At 44.2% G+C, this 20,531-nt stretch overlaps 1 protein-coding gene across 3 annotated transcripts in view; it reads left to right on the top strand.

The window, feature by feature from the left end:
- The window catches only part of LOC140070832 (capping protein, Arp2/3 and myosin-I linker protein 3-like), an 813,581-nt gene extending 808,163 nt beyond the window's left edge, over window positions 1-5,418 (top strand). For 2 of the 3 annotated variants that reach the window (XR_011848999.1, XR_011848997.1), the window contains 3 exons: window positions 2,962-3,325; window positions 3,459-3,621; window positions 3,870-5,418. The gene's annotated coding sequence lies outside the window, so the exon portion shown is untranslated. Of the gene's footprint in view, window positions 1-2,961; window positions 3,326-3,458; window positions 3,741-3,869 lie in introns of all 3 variants that reach the window. The other variant, XR_011848998.1, reaches the window with a different exon arrangement.
- Window positions 5,419-20,531: the final 15,113 nt, after the last annotated feature.

Here is a 20,531-nt window from a genome sequence, read left to right as displayed (position 1 = left end):
TAAAAACACATTTTTTACTCTGCGCCATTACTTTGCATTACATTTTGGCCAGCATGTTGGGGGTTGAAATGCTCACCACAACCACAGATAAATTCTTTGAGGGGTCTAGTTTCCGAAACATCATCTTTGGGGGTTTTCTATTGTACTGTTACTTCAGGGGCTCCTCAATTACACTGTGGCACCACAAAACATTTGCAGCCAAATTGGCCTTCCAAAAACCCAATAGTATGAACTCTGTTCTGGACATCGCTGTGCGATGAAACAGCAATTGACATCCACATATCTGGTATTGCCTCATTCAGCAGAAGCAGGGCAAACATTTTTGGATGTATATTTACCTCAAAGTCCTTCTGAATGTGTTAATTTTAGGCTTAAATGAGAAAAACCGTAATCAAAAAATGAAATTTCAAAATTTCCAATCCATTTTTGTTTGCTTTTGGAAAAATACTTAAAGGGTTAACAGACATCTTAAATGCTGATTTGAAAAGGTTGATATGTAAGGTTCATAAAATGTTACTTGTGGGAGTATATAATACAAAAGCCTTTATAGTGCACTATGAAACTGAATTGATAACCAAAGATTTAGCATTTTTCAAATTTCAAGAAAATCTTAGAAGTTGCTACTAAAACTTCAAACCTTCTCACATCCGTAAAAAAATGGAAACATAAAACAAATAAAGGAAATAAAAAGACCAATGGCAAAAAAGTTTCTACCCAAAAAAAATGTGTGGTGTGACTTTTTGTCTAAAAAAGTTTGAAACTTTGAAAATTTTCACCTTTTTAAAATTTTTTCAAAATGTTTGAATTTTTACCCCCCAAAAAAGGAACGGATCACTGAAATGACACAACTAACATAAACTACAATGTCTCACGAGAAAACATTCTCAAAATTTCAGGCATATCTTAGGAAGAGACGCTGGTCAAATTTCTAAAGAAAGAACCGAGCCTTAACGTACAAACAGGCTGCGACCATAAGGGGTTAAATAAAGAAGAACAAAATAATGAAGCTGTTTTGTTGAGTGCCTGTTCATTTCACCTGCATCATTTTACTTAAGGAACACCTGTCATCCGGTCTCTGTCACTAGTCCTGTAACCACTACCTGTTGGAGCAGCCCACAAGGATTGCATCCCAGCCTTTATCTAGGTAATTCATACATTAATCATTATAAAATCAACTTTTCTTTATTATGTAAATGAGGCAGGGCACATGGTCAGAGGCAGTGATGTCACACCTGTTAGCCCCCCCCAACCCCCTCTCCCTGTTTGTGTGTATAGTAAAGCATTGCTAGTGTCTGTGCTTTGTCTGCTGATATGCTGCATCCTCCTAATACACATGTGTGAGACACATACATCAGCTACACAAGTACCTGTCATGTTCTGTTATAACATGGCTGGCTGGAGCTGTTGTATCTCTCCTATACACACACAGGCTGCAGGGGGCCGCCAGCACCAGGAAGCGCATGCAGGAGACATTACATCAGTATACCTCTCACTATTATACAGGCTGGGAAGTATGCAAATATGTTTTCCAAGGTGTTAAATGGAAAGCAATTTTTGCTACAATAAGTCTAAAAACATTAAGCTGGATTGGCTTAATCCCACATCATGTTTTTAGACTTCTTGTAGGTCATACTTGGTGTTCAGGGGACTGCCTTTCAAGGTAGCAAACTGAGGCATTGTTTTCCATTTAACACCTTGGAAAACATATTTGCATACTTCCCAGAATTCCCTACTGGAGAATCCATGGCTTTAAGTCACCACACGCCTTTAACCCCATACCGACATGGGGTGACCCCTGACCGATGACTGATGTCACGGGCTGAGCCCTCTCCATAGCCGGTAAATCAGCAACTACACCAGTAAGAAACTGCTAGAGGAGGTGACAGATTTGTCCCCGGCAACAGAAAAGGAGGAGTTCTTTGAGGAGCTGGAAGCCGGTTTCAGGGAACACGGCTCCCTCTCCAGCTCCATAGACTTCACCACAGAACAGCAGGTGGACGAGGTGCTGGAGAACCTTAAAAAAGGTTACAGACGGAGCCAAAGACAAGCTGCCCGACCGGACAGGTAACTAAGGCAGTATCGTCCCAACTTAACCCTCTTTTTCTTCCCTCATGATGGCTAACTTGACCGTTTTCTCCATCAATGTTAGAAGCATTAGAGATAAGTTTCCTTGTCAGACTGCACTAACTTACCTTTCCTCCCAGTCCCTCCTGACAAGGTTGGCAGTGCCGACCTAGGTCCTACAACCATCTGGCCAGGAGATGGAATCATGGTCCTACCTACTGGTCTGGTGGGGGCGATTGCAGGTCTGCCGGCACTGCCATCCTTGTCAGGGGGAGCGCCTTCACACTTGATACTGTCCAGGAGCTCGTCTGCGACCAACTTCTGGTCATAGACAGCTCCTGGGCGGGTGAGCCTGTGCGGCCAATCAGCATGTACACTTCCCCTGACAGGGGTGAGCAACTGGAGCTTTTCCACAACCTCAGGCTGCAACTCGCCACCACTAGGGCAGTGTTGGCCGGCGATTTCAACTGCGTCATGGAGGAAGAGTGGCGCAAGCTGGACACCACGTCCAAACTGCTGGTGGAGATAGTGACGGAAGCATCGCTGAGGGACGCCGTTGGGGCCGGCTCCGTGAATTACACCTGGAGCTGCCCTGACGGTGCTTCCCATTCTAGGATCAACTTTGTGTTCACCTCTAAGGCAATCAGGCAGTGCGGGTCCTCCATGGTCCCCTGCTTCTTCTCCGACCACAGGGCCATGCAGGTACTGTGCGCCCTGGGCCATGGCTTCCCGTTGGGCCTGGGCTCCTAGAAACTGAACTGCACCCTGCTGGCGGACGAGGGAGTGCAGGCGGAGCTGAGAAACATCTACATGGTACTGAGAAATGACAAATGTTTGTTTGAAACCATAAGCGAGTGGTGGGAATATGCTAACATTGAAATCGATTCTTTCTTTCAGGACAAAGGCAGGCAGCCGTGGCGAAGATAGGCCTCAGAGACCTCCAGCGACAGCTGAGACCCCTGCTGGGACGTCAGAGAGGAGCTGGAGGACACCAAGAAGGGCCTGAAGAGGCACTTTGGCGCGAAAGATGATTCGCTTGGATTCCTCCTCAAAGTGGACATCCTGGAGAAGGGTGAGAAGTGTAACCTCTTTCTTTTTCAGGAAAGTCCACTCCAGCCACACGCCCCTGAACGAATTGCAAGATGAAAGCGCATGCATGCAGAGGGGGAAGAGAGCCATCATGGGAGTCATCAGCGACTTCTACAGCGACCTCTACTCCTGGAAGCCCACGGACTGCGAAGCAGCGAGAGGTCCCTGTCAGGTATCGCTAACACGCTCGATCCCGCAGGTGCCGAGGTGACGGACCTCATCTGCCCCGACCTCTACGAGGAGATGGTGGTGGAGGGCAGGGTGCCGCCGTCGCTGAGGCAAGGACTGATCACTGTTTTGTACAGGGAGAGAGGTGCGACCTGAAGAACTGGCGTCCCATCTCTCGTGGACTACAAGATCCTGGCCAAGGTACTGGCAAACAAGCTGAAGGGAGTCATCGGTGAAATCGTCCACCCAGACCAGTCCTGCGGCATCCCAGGATGCAGGATCGTGGACAAACTGGCCCTGGTGAGCGACAACCTGCAGTACATTGGAAGCCGCCACGTCAGCGTGGCCCTGTTCAGCCTGGACCAGGAGAAGGCCTTCGACCGTGTCTCGCACCACTTCATGGGCCAGGTCCTGTGCAGGTTTGGGTTGGGTAACATGTTCTGCTTATTCGTTGAACTAATGTACCTTAGCATCCACAGCTCAGTGCTGGTGATCGGGGGTCAGACAAGGCTGTCCTCTCTCACCTCTTCTTTTTGTTTGCATTATAGAGCTGTTCGCTGAATCTATCTGGCAGAATGAAGAGATCAGAGGGATCCCCACGCAAGGACCCGGAAGCGACGAGGTCAAGTGCTCGCTGTACATGGACGACGTGATGCTCCGACCGGAGTTTGGTGACAGCGTTTGTCCAAACCTGCGAGGAGTTCGGACAGGCTTCGGGGACAAAAGTCAACTGCAAGAGGTTGGAGGCCACACATTTCGGAGACTGGCAGCTCGCTTTTTCTACCCCTTTCCCCTTCACCATTCAGCAGGACTTCATGAAGGTTCTGGGGATTTGGTTCGGGAAGGAAGGTGCAGCGCGGAAGACCTGGCAAGAACGCTTGGCCAAAGTCAACACCAGAGTCACCCTGTGGAGCCTCAGTCAGCTCTCCCTGGAGGGGAAAACTCTTGTCCTGCGTAACGAGGTGCTGCCTGTACTCCAGTACGCGGCTCAGGCGTGGCCACCCCCCGGCCCCTGTCTACAAGGCCGTTACCAGGACCGTTTTTCATTTTGTTTGGGACTCGAAGATGGACCGGGTCAAGTGAGCAGTCATGTTCAAGGAGCCAAGCAAGGGATGCAAAGGTGTCCCGAACATCTCCACTTTGCTCTGGATTTCTTTTGTTTGCGACTGTGTAAGCAGAACAGGTCAGGCTATGCCCAACTTGATTCGGACCCCCTGCTGTGAGCTGGGTTGCCTTCATTCCTAGCAACAGCAGCACTTTCCAGCTTCCATCGGAATACCTACACTTTACGCAAGTTCAGGACTTTTGCAGAAGACTGTGGACTTTGCTTTTATCTGGCAAATACTGGAAAACACTCACTTTTCACTTGATTTGGACTTTTGCAGGGGATTGTGGGTTATGCACACATTATGCAAATAGCCTAAACCAGGAAGTGGACTTTTGGCAGGTTCCCCTTCCTATTTTTCCCCCTTGTGTGTCTGTATTTCAATAAAGCTTGAGGCAAGTGTTACCCACACCCTTTCCCAAATTGACACTTTGTTGTCACCGTAATTGAAATGCAATGCATGTTTAGTTAGGTTCATTGACTGAGCAGTGTGCTAGTGTAGTGTTTTAATGCCATAGTTGAGGAATATACTCCTGTGTGCTGTTAATGCTAAGTGTGAATCTTAATTTATTGTATAACATGTTGTGGTCTGTGCTGCAACACAATATATGCTATATGTATGTGCAAATGTAGGTAACATTGATTTATGCTCTTTTAATAAAGCTGTCTACTGATGGGTATAGCATATATTATGCAAATCAAGGAAGTGAATGTTTGGTAGGTTCCTCTTCCTGTTTGTCCCCTTTGTGTGTCTGTATTTCAATAAAGATATGGCCCAGTGATCCCCCCCTACCCTTTCTCCCTACACCATTTCCCAAATTTATACTAGGTTCATTGACTGAGCAGTGTGGAAGCGTAGCATTTTCTTGCCATAGTTGAGGATTATACTCCTGTGTGCTATTGATGCTAAGAGTGAATCTTAATTTATTGCATATTGCGTTGTTGTCTGTGCTGTGACACAGTATACACTGTATGTATGTACACTTGTAAATATTGTGCAAATGTATGCAATATGATTTATGTTCTTTCAATAAAGTCTACAGTCATTTTTTTAATGAATTTACTGTTTTGGAGGAATAGAGCACTACCTATGGGACCTTGGACACAGCTGTTCATATTAGCAGAGTATATCTATTAACAAAATATTTTGGAAACAGAAAATCAAGAAGTCAGGGTAGTAATACCTTTCTATAGTCAATTAAAACTGCAGTTAAAAAGACTTGAGGGTATTGGTGGATAGTAAACTTAATTTTAGTGACCAGAGCCAGGCACCTGCTGCTAAAGCAAATAAAATTATGGGATGGATCAAGAGAGAAATAGATTCTCATGATAAAGACTTATACAAATCACTGGTCAGACCACACATGGAATATTATGTACAGTTTTGGGCACCAATGTATAAAAAGGACATAGTAGAACTAGAACAGGCACAAAACCTATCTACAAAAAAAAAGCCATTCCAACCAAAGAATTATAAAGTACAATTAATCTTTATTACAAATCAAATGACAAACACTTTAAAAGCAACAAGAACAGGCTGGTCACATAGAAGGGAAAGCGGAGACACTACACAAAATCAGACAAATCTTGCAGGGTGGTACATGGGAATGGGTGCTACCCTCCTAGGGGGAGGTGTGCCTGAGGAGATATGCTATAAGTCCAAAAGGAGGAATGATCCTAAAATCGATATACAATGTTTAAAGTGCATAGTGCCTGTGCATCCCAATAGGGGGCAGGGCCGGATTAAAGTTGGTGGGGGCCCTTGGGCGCAAAATCTGGTGGAGGCCCCCAATAAGTGTAGCGTACACACACGTCCTCCTGCTTCCTTTCCACTATCCCAGCAGTAACACCGCTACATACAGCCGCCTCATCCCCAGTAACACAGCTACATACAGCCGCCTCGACCCCAGGAACACAGCTACATACAGCCGCCTGGCCCCCAGTAACACAGCTACATACAGCCGCCTGGCCCCCAGTAACACAGTTACATACAGCCGCCTCATCCCCAGTAACACCGCTACATACAGCCGCCTCATCCCCAGTAACAAAGCTACATACAGCCGCCTCATCCCCTGTAACACAGCTACATACAGCCGCCTCATCCCCAGTAACACCGCTACATACAGCCGCCTCATCCCCAGTAACACCGCTACATACAGCCGCCTCGCCCCCAGTAACACAGCTACATACAGCCGCCTCATCCCCAGTAACACAGCTACATACAGCCGCCTGGCCCCCAGTAACACCGCTACATACAGCTGCCTGGCCCCCAGTAACACCGCTACATACACCCACCTCATCTCCAGTAACACAGCTACATACAGCCGCCTCACCCCCAGTAACACAGCTACATACAGCGGCGACAGCACAAAACATATATATATGTACATATGTATATATATATATATAGAGTATATACATACATTCCATATACACAGTATATACAAAAACCACATCATTCACGGAGCCCCGCCTATAATCCGGCCCTGATAGGGGGCATATCTTAATCTAAAAGCACACATTTCATTATAGCTTATCATGGAACAAATAAGACAGCTCTATTATATGTCTTATTCTAAAGGTAAACAAATATATTTGTCATGATAGCAGTGAAGTAATCATATTGCACATACCCATTGTAGTAAGTTCGCCTGCCGTCTGACACAGAAGCCCCTTGTCTCTGCATGTATATGTCCCTGTACATTTGACTCCTTTGAGAGCATCATCCTTTCCCTGTTCTCACCATGCTGTCCTCTGTGCATATATATATATATATATATATATATATACTGTATATATATATATATATATATATATATATATATATATATATAACTTCCTGTTTCTTACTCCTTCTGTCCATCCTAATGACCCACTGTGCCTCATTCTCTTACAGTCCATTTTACAGTAGGTGTTCTCCTTAAGGAGACAATGCCAATTAAGGCCACCTTAAAGGACACCTGTCATCAGGTCTCTGCCACTAGTCCTGTCACCTCTACCTGTTGGAGCAGCTCACAAGGATCTCATCCCAGCCTTTATCTAGTTATTTCATACATTAATCATTATAAAATCATCTATTCTTTATTATGTAAATGAGGCTGGTCACATGGTCAGAGGCAGTGATGTCACCCCTGTTCCCCCTCCCCTCTCTTCCCCCTGCTCATGTCTGTGTGTAATGTATAGTAAAGCATGGCTAGTGTGTGTGCTGCATCTGCTGACATGCTGCATCCTCCTATACACATGTGTAATACAGACATCAGCTACACAACTACCTGACATGTTCTGCTGTAACATGGCTGCCTGGAGCTGTTGTATCTCTCCTATACACACACAGGCTGCAGGGGGCGTCAGCACCAGGAAGCACATCATTATACAGCCTCACACCATTATACAGCCTCACATCATTATACAGGCTGTCAGTCAAGCACTGGGGGTGTGGCTGTACATCCCACTCATGAATAAGGTGGACAGCTTGAATATGCTAATGCTTCATTGGACATTTCACAGGTCATTTGCATACAGCTTTAGGACCTCATTGCTTAGGATTACAGGCATGTAGAGGGACAATGAAGGGATAGAGACAATGCTCTCTAATGGCAGTTTATGAAAATATATTTAGTTTAGGGGGTTATTTTGCCTGACGGGTTCTCTTTAAAGGCATGTGGAGACTTAAAGCCATAGATGCTCCACTATTTTCCAAGGTGTTAAATGGAAAACACTGCCTCCTTTTGCTTGAAAGGCAGCCCCCTTAACATCAAGTATGACCTACAAGAAGTCTAAAAACATAATGTGGGATTATTGTTTTCCATTTAACACCTTGGAAAACTTATTTGCATTCTTCCCAGTCCATTTTACTGACAGACACAGGGAGAGCAGGAAGAGTCTCCTGCAGCAGGCCCTTCCTATTCATTAGTGCACATACATGTAAACAACATATCCACAGAGAGTTTGCAGACAGCACTAATGTAAGTAGCAGGGATTCTGAATCACTTAATCCCTACAGGGCTCAACCTCTTTTGGCCTCTAGGACGCGGTCCCATTTTTCAGATCTGCCCTGTGTCACTATAAGTGGTTATAGCTTTGGAACGCTATGAGGGATCTAGGGGATTTTGAGGTTGTTTTCTCGTGACACATTTTACTTCCAATTAGTTTAAAAATTCGGATGATATCTTTTGTGTTTAGTTATGAAAAAAAACTAATTTGGCAAAAATTGGGAAAAATTCTGTATTTAAAACGTTCTAAATTCTCTACTTTTGATGCAGATAGTCATAGCACCCAAAAAAATTCATAACTTACATTTCCCAAATGTCTGCTTTATGTTGGCATGGTTTTTTAAGATTCCACATATTTTACTAGAATGTTATGAGGCTCAGAATTTGGGTGCCATTTTTCAAATTTTTTGCAAAATCACCAAAACCTGTATTTAGATGGACCTGCTAAAATTCTAATTAACACCGAGGGGCCTTAAATTACCCCATTTTGGAAACTACACGCCTCAACGTATGAAAAACTACTTTTGAGAAGTTTGTTAACCCTTTAGGTGTTTTATAGGGGTTAAAACAAAATTGAGGTGCAGTCTACAAATTGTAATATTTTTTCACAATACGCTCATTTTGGGTGGAAAATTTTACCACCAAAAACTGGGAAAAACTATTGACTCGAGTATAAGCTGAGGGTGGGAAATGCATTGGTCACAGACCCCCCCCCAGTATATAGCCAACCAGCCCCCTATAGTATACAGCCAGCCCAGCCTGCCCCAGTAGTATACAGCTTGCCCCCAGTAGTATACAGCCTGCCCTTAGTAGTATACAGCCTGCCCCCAGTAGTATACAGCTTGCCCCCAGTAGTATACAGCTTGCCCCCAGTAGCATACAGCCTGCCCCCAGTAGTATGCAGCTTGCCCCCAGTAGTATACAGCTTGCCCCCAGTAGTATACAGTTTGCATCCAAGAAGTAGTATACAGCCTGCCCCCAGTGGTATACAGCTTGCCCCCAGTAGTATACAGCTTACCCCCAGCATTAAAAAAAAATAAACTTATGTACTCACCCTCCGGTGGCCCCGATGTCCGCGCCGCTTGTCTTCAGGCTTCTGCGCCCGTCTTCTTTCTTCTGACGGGCGCCGCCATTGCTCTCTTCCGGCCGGCGCCTAGTATGACTCGCCGCTGCTAGGCGCCGCCTGGGGGAAAAACATGGCGGTGCCCAGCAGAAGAAAGAAGACGGGCGCAGAAGCCTGAAGACAAGCGGCGCGGACATCGGGGAGCAGCGCTGTACATCGGGGCCACTGGAGGGTGAGTATATAAGTTTATTATTTTTTAAGTATTTTTTACTCTTGACTCGTGTATATTGACTCGTGTATAAGCCGAGGGAATGTTTTTCTTCCGAAGACCCGAGGCTATTTCGTTTTAACCCCTTCATTACATTGTGCTGATAGCACATTGTAATGAATGAGGAAAATCCCCATATACTGCCATACTGTAGTATGGCAGTATATGGTAGGATCGATCAGACAACCTAGGGTTAAAGTACCCTAGGGAGTCTGAAAAATAGTATAAATAAAAATAAAAAAAGTTAAAAAAAAAATTATAATAAAAAAACCTAAAATTTCAAATCATCCCCCTTTCCCTAGAACTGACATAAATATAAATAAACAGTAAAAATCATAAACACATCAGGTATCGACACGTCCGAAAATGCCCAATCTATCAAAATATGATAACGGTTTTTCAATGCATTTAACCCCGTAACGGAAAATAGCGCCCAAAGTCGAAAATGGCACTTTTTTGCTATTTTGAAAAATATAAAAAAATCTATAAAAAGTGATCAAAAGGTCGTACAGTCCTAAAAATGATATCATTGAAAATATTATCAAATTTCGCAAAAAATGACAGAAGTTGGCAAAATCAAAAAAATTATTTTTGTACAGGAGGTTTTCATTTTTGTAAATGTATGAAAACATTATAAAACCTATACAAATTTGGTATCCCCTTAATCGTACCGACCCAAAGAATAAAGTAGACATGTCATTTGGGGCGCTCAGTGAAAGACGTAATATCCAAGCCCACAAGAAAATGCCGCAAATGCGTTTTTTCACCATTTTCATTGCATTTGGAATTTTTTTCCTGCTTCTGAGTACATGGCATGGAATATTTAATAAAATAAAAATTTAAGGTACAGTATGGTAACATTTACAGTAAAATGGACAATGGTAATGTTGTTGTATGCCTTATGTTTATGAGCGACAGTTTTCCTGCTATATACCTGCATGTCATAAGAATTTAAATTAAAAAAAGGACCATGTTAAATTCAAATCTGTTTTTTTTTTTAATTTTTACCGGTGTTTTGTATGCGTTGGAAAAGGGGTAGTCTTATACGACGAATATATCTTTAAACAGGAAAGTAGGGGGGTCGTCTTATACACCAGGTCATCTTATACGCCGGAATATACGGTAAGTGTTCTTATGGGAAAGTGACATTTTAGGGGCTTATATTATTATGTATTTATTTTTTATTTATTCCAATGTGTAAATTTCAGGGTTTTTTTACATGTTTTTACTTATACATACCTGAACTTGAACCAGCGATGCTCTGATCGCTGGTTCAAGTTCAATACACTGCTCTACAATACTATTTTATTGTAGAGCAGTGTAAACAGTTAGAGCATACGCAGACAAATTACAGTCAGACCCGGAAGGGGTCTGACTGCTCAGAAGATCTGGCAGTCCCAGGTAAGCGGCACGGGGATCCGATCCATAGCTGGAACACCCTTACACGTCACGGTCATACTTGACCGCGGCGTGTAAGGGGTTAACACCTGCAATCGGAGTCGGCTCCGATCGCAGGTGTTAGTGCGTGGTGTCAGCTGTGATAAGACAACTGACAGCCGCTGCTTCTGGTGCCGGCTCCGTTCATATGCCGGTGCCAGGAGCAGGACGTTATAGCACGTCCCCGTGTAGTATAACGTCCAGGTGCGCCTAGGGGTTAATGGACATTCAGGGATTATTAATAAAGCAGTAAAGGCAAAAGGGCAACCGATGTAAAAGCCCCTTAAACCCCTTAAGGACGCAGGCTATTTTTGCTCATTTTTCGCTCTCCATCTTCAAAAATCCATAACTTTTTAATTTTTCCGTGTACAGAACTTGTGAGGGCTTATTTTGTGCGTTACAAATTTTACTTTCCTGTGATGTTATTTATTATTCCCTGCCATGTAGTGGGAAGCCGGAAAAAAAATCCAAATGTGAAAAAATTGAAAAAAAATGCATGTGGGTCACGTTCTTGTGGGCTCAGTTTTTACGACTTTCACTCCTTGCTCAAAATAATAAATCTACTTTATTTTTTGGTTCGGTGCGATCGCGGTGATACCAAATTTATACAGGTTTTATTGCGTTTTAATACATTTTCAAAAATTAAACGAATGTGTACAAAAAAGAAAAAAAAAATTGCCATCTTCTGACACTAATAACTTTTTCATACTGTGGTGTACGGAACTGTGTGATGTGTCATTTTTTAAGAAATGAGCTGACGTTTTCATTGCTACCATTTTGAGGACTGTGCGACCTTTTTATCATTTTTATTACATTTTTTACGTCATATAAAAAGGTGTAAAAGTTGCATTTTGGACATTTGGGTGCCATTTGTCGTTCCAGAGGTCACCGCCGGCCATAACCGTTTTCATATTTTGATAGATCGGGCATTTTGGGACGCAGCGATACCTGATGTTTCTGTGATTTTTACTGTTTATTATGTTTTATATCAGTTCTAGGGAAAGGGGGATGATTTGAACTTTTAATATTTTATTAATTTTTTAAATTTTTAAACTTTTTTTTCCCCACTATTCCTTATACTATCTGGAGTACATTAACCCTAAATGGTCCGATAGTTCCTACCATATACTGCAATACAACTGTATTGCAGTATATGGCATTTTTGCACATGATTCATTACAATGAGCCACTGGCTCATTGTAACAAATTCTCAGAAGCCATTCAGCCTTGGGTCTCGGGCCTCAGAAGACCAAAGGCTACCATGGCAACCGGGTTAACAGGTTAACACCCGTAATCGGTGCAAGCAGAGACCGCGGGTGTTAGCGATGGGTCTTTGCTGCGATATGCAGCAAAGCCCATCTCTGTATAAGGAGGGCTCACCCCTTATATATATCAGGATATATCAGCCACGGAGCGTGAAGGGGTTTTAATTAACAGACAGAAGCCAAGGAGTACTGTAAGGAGGTACTATATTGCTAGCTGACCATGGTAACCAATATTATATCACTGCTCTTTCTTATCCAGTGTGCTGTGATCCAGTTCATTGGGGATTTTTGTTCACATGAGTGATTTTTGACTGAAGGCGTTTGCCAATAAGTGATCTGTGCGCTGAGGTGATCTCCTGACCCGAACCTCTGATTATAGGAATGAACACAACGGGGCACATTTACTAAGGGTCCGAATTTCCGTCAGGTTTCCTGACTTTTTACCGTTTTGCCCTGAATTCCCCCGGGTTTTTGGCGCACGTGATCGGATTGTGGCCCATCAGCGCCAGCTTGCATGTGAGACAAATCGGGGGCGTGGACGTCGGTCAACCCGACTGATTCGGCCAAGCCGTGGAATTTAAAAAACAAAATTGTGTCGCAAGATCAGCATCGCGGAGTAGAAGGTGAACTGTGGCGGACCCCCGCGGGGGGAAGCGATGGATGCAGGAAATCGGGTGAATCGCAGAAGATCCGAATCCTCGACGGACAACGCACAGCCCCTCCCCTCTAATGCTCCCCATGCCTTATGTCTCCTTACTGGTCACAGTTAATGTCATGTGACCAGAGTGACATCATCTCAGGTCCTTTAGCCTCTTAAAAATAGCAAACTGTACCCCATGCATGTATCTGCACATGAAGTCACAGCAGCCTCCATGGACTTCTACTCCTTTCCATCTTCCATGGAGGCTGCTGTGATTTCATACAATGGTATACAGTTTGCTATTTTTAAAAGGCTGAGAGACCTGCAAGATGTGACTGGGCACATGTCATGAATGTAACCCAAGGAACTGTGTAAAAAAATTGACACAATGGGGCACATTTACTTACCCGGTCCAGTCGCGATCCAGCGGCGGGCTCTCCAACGCTGATTTGGGTCCGGCCGGGATTCACTAAGGTCCGTGCGCCCATATCCACTAGGTGTCACTGCTGCGCTGAGGTCCGCTGGAGTTCACCTTCTATATCTTGGTGCAGGTAAGCGCGTGTCAAGTGACACTTTTTTTCTTTTTAAATACTGCAGTTTTTCAGAATCCGTCGGATTTTCCGACGGCCACGCCCCCGATTTCCTATCGTGTGCGCCAAAATCCCAGCGGAATTCGATGCAAATCGGAAATCATCGGGATACCCGACGGAAATGTGTGATTCGGACCCTTAGTAAATGAGCCCCAATATTTCCTATCTCTATCCCTAAGTACAAGGAAGCAGAGCAATGATTTAAAGGGAACCTACCACCCCGATTCTACCTATAAAGGTAGAACAGGTGGTAGGTGGATGAATGGGACGTGAGGATTGCCCTTTTTTGGGCTAATCCTCACGTCCCGGCTATATTTTAGGAAACTTTAACGAAGGCATATGTAAATTTTTTTATGTGGCTACTTGGGCGTGGAGTAGCCGGACATGAGGCTACTAGTCACGGCTACTCCACGCCCCACTAGCCACGTTACTCCACCTACCATTTAATCTTCGGCCCTCGTCCTAGTCCCCGGCGTTCTGCGCATGCACAGAACACTGGCCTTCGGCTGCACGGCCGCGGCTCCAAGGCCGGAGCTACTGCGCATGCGCAGAAGGCTGCTGAAGCCGGGGGACTCGGATGAGGGCGCGCACCTACGAGGAGCTGCGCGCCGAAGATTAAATGGTAGGTGGAGTAACATGGCTACTGGGGCGTGGAGTAGCCGTGACTAGTAGCCTCATGTCCGGCTAGTCCACGCCCCAGTAGCCGCATAAAAATTTTTTACATATGCCTTCATTAAAGTTTTCTAAAAGATAGTCGGGACGTGAGGATTAGCACAAAAAAGGGCAATCCTCACGTCCCATTCATCCACCTACCACCCGTTCTACCTTTATAGGTAAAATCGGGGTGGTAGGTGCCCTTTAAAGAGACACAGAGTTGTAACCCTTTATCAGCAGGAATTTGCCAGGGTGATCAAAATCTGGTGACAGGTCCTCTTTAACCGCACAGCGTGATTTTTATGGACTGCAGTCCCTCATGGACAAGAGGCCTTGCGGACATATAGAGATTTGTTTTCTCTTTCTGGCTTCAGTGATTTTTCACTGATGCCTTTTCTGAACCAATTTTTTAAATGTAATTTTTCACACTTCAATTTTTTTCTTAATTCTGCTTCTAGTCTTTGATCTGCAAATTAAGGGTACATCCGCATCCAATGGAGGTCATTACTAAACAATTATTTGGTGAAGGTGCTTTGGCGTCCGATGGACTCTTGATTTTATATGCACGCTTTTAAGCTTGTTTTAACCTTGTGAGTAGAATAAAAAGTCTTTTTATACCTTACACCCAAAGGGCTTGCACTATCTTTTAGCCCGACTAAGGGGGACCTCATATAAGAGTGTGTTGATCTAGGAAGTAGTGCCAGACAATTGGAATTCGATTATGGGACTAGAAACTAAGAAATTGGTGGAATTTCCTCTGAGGTGGAATCCCTTTTTTCCCCAATTGGATACAAATGCTGGGACTGTTTGCCTTGAGAAGAAACCCTAGACCTGTAGGAGTAAGCACTGATAACAATAATAATACTTATAGTTGTAGGTTCCAACCATTGCTCAGTTGCTCCTCCTGAATGCTTGCTTCTATAGGTATATATATATAGATTTATATTTAAAAATCTTGTCTTTGTAGGAATACTCCTTTAATAAGCCTCTGCTTGTAGCCTTACAAAATCTAAGTTTCCGAAGGTATTTGTATTACCGAGTTCTTTAGCATAGCGTAATAATAATAATTTATTTATATAGCGCACACAGACTCCACAGAGCTTGCCAAGTTGGTCCCTGCCCCCAATGGGGCTCACAATCTAATCAACCAACCAGTATGTTTTGGAGTGTGGGAGGAAACTGGAGGATCCGGAGGAAACCCATGCAATCACAGAGAGAACATGCAAACTCTTTGCAGATGTTGACCCTGGAACTTGAATCCAGGTCCCCAGCATATTTAGTGATTGTATGTTCTGTGTGAATTACCAGTGAGTGTTTCCTGTGTGGATGAGGTATTGTGTTTACACATTATAAATACACATACAGCATTTAACCCCTTAAGGACGCAGGGTTTTTCCGCTCATTTCTCACTCTCCAACTTCAAAAATCCATAACTTTTTCATTTTTAAGTGTACAGACCGGTGTGAGGGCTTATTTTGTGCGTAACAAATTTTACTTTCCGGTAATGTTATTTATTTTAATATGTCGTGTACTGCGAAGCTGAAAAAAAATTCTGAATGTGGAAAAATTGAAAAAAAAAACCGCACGTGCACGTCACGTTCTTGTGGGCTCAGTTTTTTTCGACTTTGACTGTGCACTCAAAATAACACCTCAGATTTATTCTTTGGTTCGGTGCGATCGCGGTGATACCAAATTTATATAGGTTTTATTGTGTTTTAATACCTTTTCAAATATTAAACGAATGTGTACAAAAAAGAAAAAAATAATTTTGCCATCTTCTGACGCTAATAACTTTTTCATACTTTGCTGCACGGAGATGTGTGATGTTTTTTTTTGCGAAATGAGGCGATGTTTTCATTGGTGCGGTCTGTGCGACATTTTGATAATTTTTTATTTCATTTTTTATGTGATGTAAAAAGGTGTAAAAGTCGCATTTCGGACAATTGGGCGCCATTTCCTGCCTCGGAGGTCACCGCCGGCCGTAACCGTTTTTATATTTTGATAGATCGGGCATTTTGGGACGCGGCGATACCTAATATGTTTGTGATTTTTACTGTTTATTATGTTTTATATCAGTTCTAGGGAAAGGGGGGTGATTTGAATTTTTAATATTTTATTAACTTTTTTTATTTTTTAAACTTTTTTTTTTCTTTTTTTTTTCCACTATTTCTTAGACCATCTAGGGTACATTAACCCTAGATGGTCAGATCGCTCCTACCATATACTGCAATACTTCTGTATTGCAATATATGGCATTTTTGTAGCACATGCATTACAATGAGCCACTGGCTCATTGTAACAAATCTGCAGAAGCCATGTAGCCTCGTGTCAAACGAAGACCCGAGGCTACCATGACAACCGATCCCCGCCCCCCCATGACGTTCGGGGGCGCGGCAATCGTAATAAAGATGGCGGCGCCCGCGCGGCGCCGTCTTTTAAACGCCGGCGGCGACTTTGCCGGCGGCAATGAAGAGATTAATAGCCGCGATCGGTGCAAGCACCGACCACGGTTATTAGTGGTGGGGGTTTTCTGCAATATGCATATGAAGAGCCCGTGAGCCCTCTTCATACAGTCCTTATACCCCTGCCCCGTAGAGCGTTAAGGGGTTAAACACAGAAATGCAGTATATAGACATTGTACACACATGTACACACAGTGGGGCACATTTACCAACCCAGTCCGTGGAGTTCACAGAAAGTGCATTGTCTGACGATCATGCACTGTGCCGCGATTCACTAAGATTGTGCACACGATTTCCTGCATGTTTCGCTTCCCCGCTCAGGTCCGCCGGAGTTCACCTTCTTCTTGGTGTATGTAATTGTCTTGCGACACAATTTGAAAGTTAAATCCCGCGCTCAGTCTGAATCAGTCGGTTTGTCCGACGGCTCGCCCCCCGATTTCTGTCGCCTGAAAACCAACACAGCTGCGCCACAATCCGATTGCGTGCGACACAATACCAGCACAAACCCTGTTAAATACCTTTCAAAGCTGCGCAAATCCCGAAAACAGCGGACAGTCTGACGAAAGTGTGATCCGCGACCCTTTGTAAATATACAAACCTATATTATTTTACTTATCTCCTGCACCTCCATGTCATCATAACATGACCAGTAGTAACATGATCTCAGATGTTGTCACATGATATCAGATGGGGTTGGCCAGGCCAGGCAGCAGCAGCTAAGTCAGGGACATAGAGGGACAGGCCTGGGGGCATGGCCTGAAAACATTATGACCCGGTAGTGCCCCTGGGCCCATTAACATAGTGGGTCCCGTAGCAGCCCCTGCGCCACTGTTGTGAGGGATCCCTAGTGTAAATGTACCCCATAATTGGACTCAAGAGTGGGGTTTCCTCACAATACTTTGTTAACATACTGTTAACATGTGCATTAACGCATGTGTTAACAATTGCGCTTTACAAAGCAAATAAGACAGCTATTTAATTAGGTAAATCTCTCTTCAGTTGTTGCAATGCGCTTTGAAACACATACATTATATACCACAAGTTCTTGCAAGCAGGGCCCTGACTCCTATTGTTTCACATGACTATGTTATATATATATTGTATAAGCCGAGGTTTTCAGCACAAAAGTAAAAAAATAAACTCATATATTCATTTTCCGGTGAACCCGATGCTTGTGTGGCTACTCTTCTTTCTTCTCTATGCTGTATTAGCCGGCAGTGGCCACCCGGGAGCGGTATAGTGAGCACATTGGGGCTCATTTGCTAAGGGTCCACGGAGCGCATGTTCGTTGGGTTTCGCCAACGATTTCCGTTTTGCACCAAAATGCTCCGGAATTTTGGCGCACATGATCGGATTTTGGCGCATCGGCGCCGGCTTGCACGCAACAGAAATGGGGAGGCGGGTCGGCAGACAACCCGACGGATTCGGACAACACGCAAGATTTAACATTTAGAATTGTGTCGCAAGACATGCACTTACAAGCACCGAGAAGAAGAAGGTGAACTCCGGTGGACCTCGGCGCAGAAGCGACGGATGCAGGAACTCGGATGCACGATCTTAGTGAATCGTGGCAGACCCGAATCCTCGTCGGACAACGCACCGCGGGATAGCGACAGGACCGGGTAAGTAAATCTGCCCCAATGTGTCCTTACCGTGCTGTCCCCATAAAAAAGATAAAGAAGGCTGTATCTGCAGCGCTGTTTCCTATGAGAACTGGCGAACACGTGCTTGTATAAATGTAGCCTGAGGGCAGTGACAAATGTGGCGTCTTTGGTGCGTTTTTTTCATTGCATTTTTGCATCCCTGTAAGGCCCCTTTCACACTTGCATTTTTCACGCGCGTTTTCTGCGAGTGCTTTTGACGCGCAGAACTTGCATTGCACTCTGACCAATTGTAACAAATGGGTCTTTTCAGACTTGCATTTTTTTTCGCACCATACAAGTCTATGGAGATGCATCAAAAACGCATTGCACTCTGAGACACTTGCAAGTGCAATGCATTTTTCACGCATCAATTGCCATAGAAAAGATAGAGCTCAGTCCTGAGTCCATTTCATGTGAAAAACGCATTGAAATTGCATCAAAAACGCGCGTGAAAAACTGAGACACTGAACAAACACTGACTGAAAACTGATTGCACTCTGATGCAAAATGTGCGTTTTTCACTGACCAAACCCTGATTGCACCCTGATCAAACTCTGACGTGAAATGCAACGCGAGTGTGGAAGGGGCCTAAAACGCATCAGTTTTGCATAATAATAATTATTTACATAGCACCTACAGATTGGGCTGCACAAAACATGTCAAATTGGTCCCTGTCCCCCACAATCTAAACAACCTACTTACACAAACACAGAGAGAATATACAAACTCTTTGCAAATGTTGACCTGGGTGGGACTTGAACCCAGGACTCCAATGCTGCAAGGCAGAAGTGATACCCACTCAGCCACCATTCACACTTCCTTTTTACTTGGGATTTTGCATAAAGTGTCTTAACTGTGCATTTTCCCCATTGCGTTTTTTGAGGTCTTTTCAAAGCGGTCGCATTTTTGAAGACGCATACGATGTGGTCTGTGTTTTGAAACCTATGTGATTATATGCACAAACAGCAGAGAGAACAGGATCACTGCGTTTTTACAAATTTCAAGAGACAAAGCTGCCTGCAATTAACTTACATCCAACAACCCGTCAGGCAAATTGACCCCCTAAACTAAATATATTTTCATAAACTGCCATCAGAAAGCATTGCCTCTATCCCTTCATTGTCCCTCTACATGTCTGTAAACTTAAAGAGGACCTGTCACCCATAAATTGGGCACTAGGAGATGTTACTAAAGCACTAAGCAGCTCCTAGTGCTTAAACAAACGCAGCAGTATTAGAATGATAGCGTTACTGGAAACCTCCGGTAACGCTATCTAACACTGTGGCGGAGTACAATGTAAACGCCGTACCGCTCACCATATGGTCCGATGCATTCATGAGGGGGCGGGGTTGGGGTGTGGTAGGGGGCGGTGACTGCCGCATGATGCGCAGCAGTTACCGCCGGCCTATGGAGCGAGAGGGGCGGTTCGGGGAAGAGGCAGCGTTTTTAATGGCGTTTACATTGTACTCCGCTGCAGTGTTAGATAGCGTTACCGGATGTTTCCGTTAAAGCTATCATTCAAACACTACGGTGTAGTTTAAGCACTAGGAGTTGCTTTTTTTAGTAAGCACCCAATTTATGGGTGACAGGTTCTCTTTAAGCAATGAGGTCCTAAAGCTGTGTGCAAACGACCTGTCATTATCATATTCAAGCTGCCCAGTTTATTTATTAGTGGGAGGCACAGCTACCCCCAGTGCTTGACTGACATAATGGTGTGAGGTATAATGGTGTAATGGCTCCTCCATGTGCTTCCTGGTGCTGGCACCCCTTGCAGCCTGTGTATATGAGATACTCTTATACACATGACTGACAGCCTGTATAATGATGTGAGGTATAAGGGTGATGTCACACATGGCGTTTTTAGGCCGTTTTTAGTTAGTGCGTTTTCAAACCGTAAAAAACGCATCAGGTTTTCAAAAATGCATGCGTTTGTACAATTAAAAACCGACAAAAACACCTACATCCGTTTTTTACAATGATTAATGTATGAATTGACTAGATAAAGGCTGGGATGGAATCCTTGTGAGCTGCTCCAACAGGTAGTGGTGACAGAGACCTGATGACAGGTGTCCTTTAAAAACTCAGGAAAAC

Source organism: Engystomops pustulosus, chromosome 7 (genome assembly GCF_040894005.1).
Source record: "Engystomops pustulosus chromosome 7, aEngPut4.maternal, whole genome shotgun sequence".
NCBI classification, from domain to species: Eukaryota; Metazoa; Chordata; class Amphibia; order Anura; family Leptodactylidae; genus Engystomops; species Engystomops pustulosus.
Note: the sequence above shows the minus strand (reverse complement) of the source record. Positions and strands in the feature narration are given on the sequence as shown.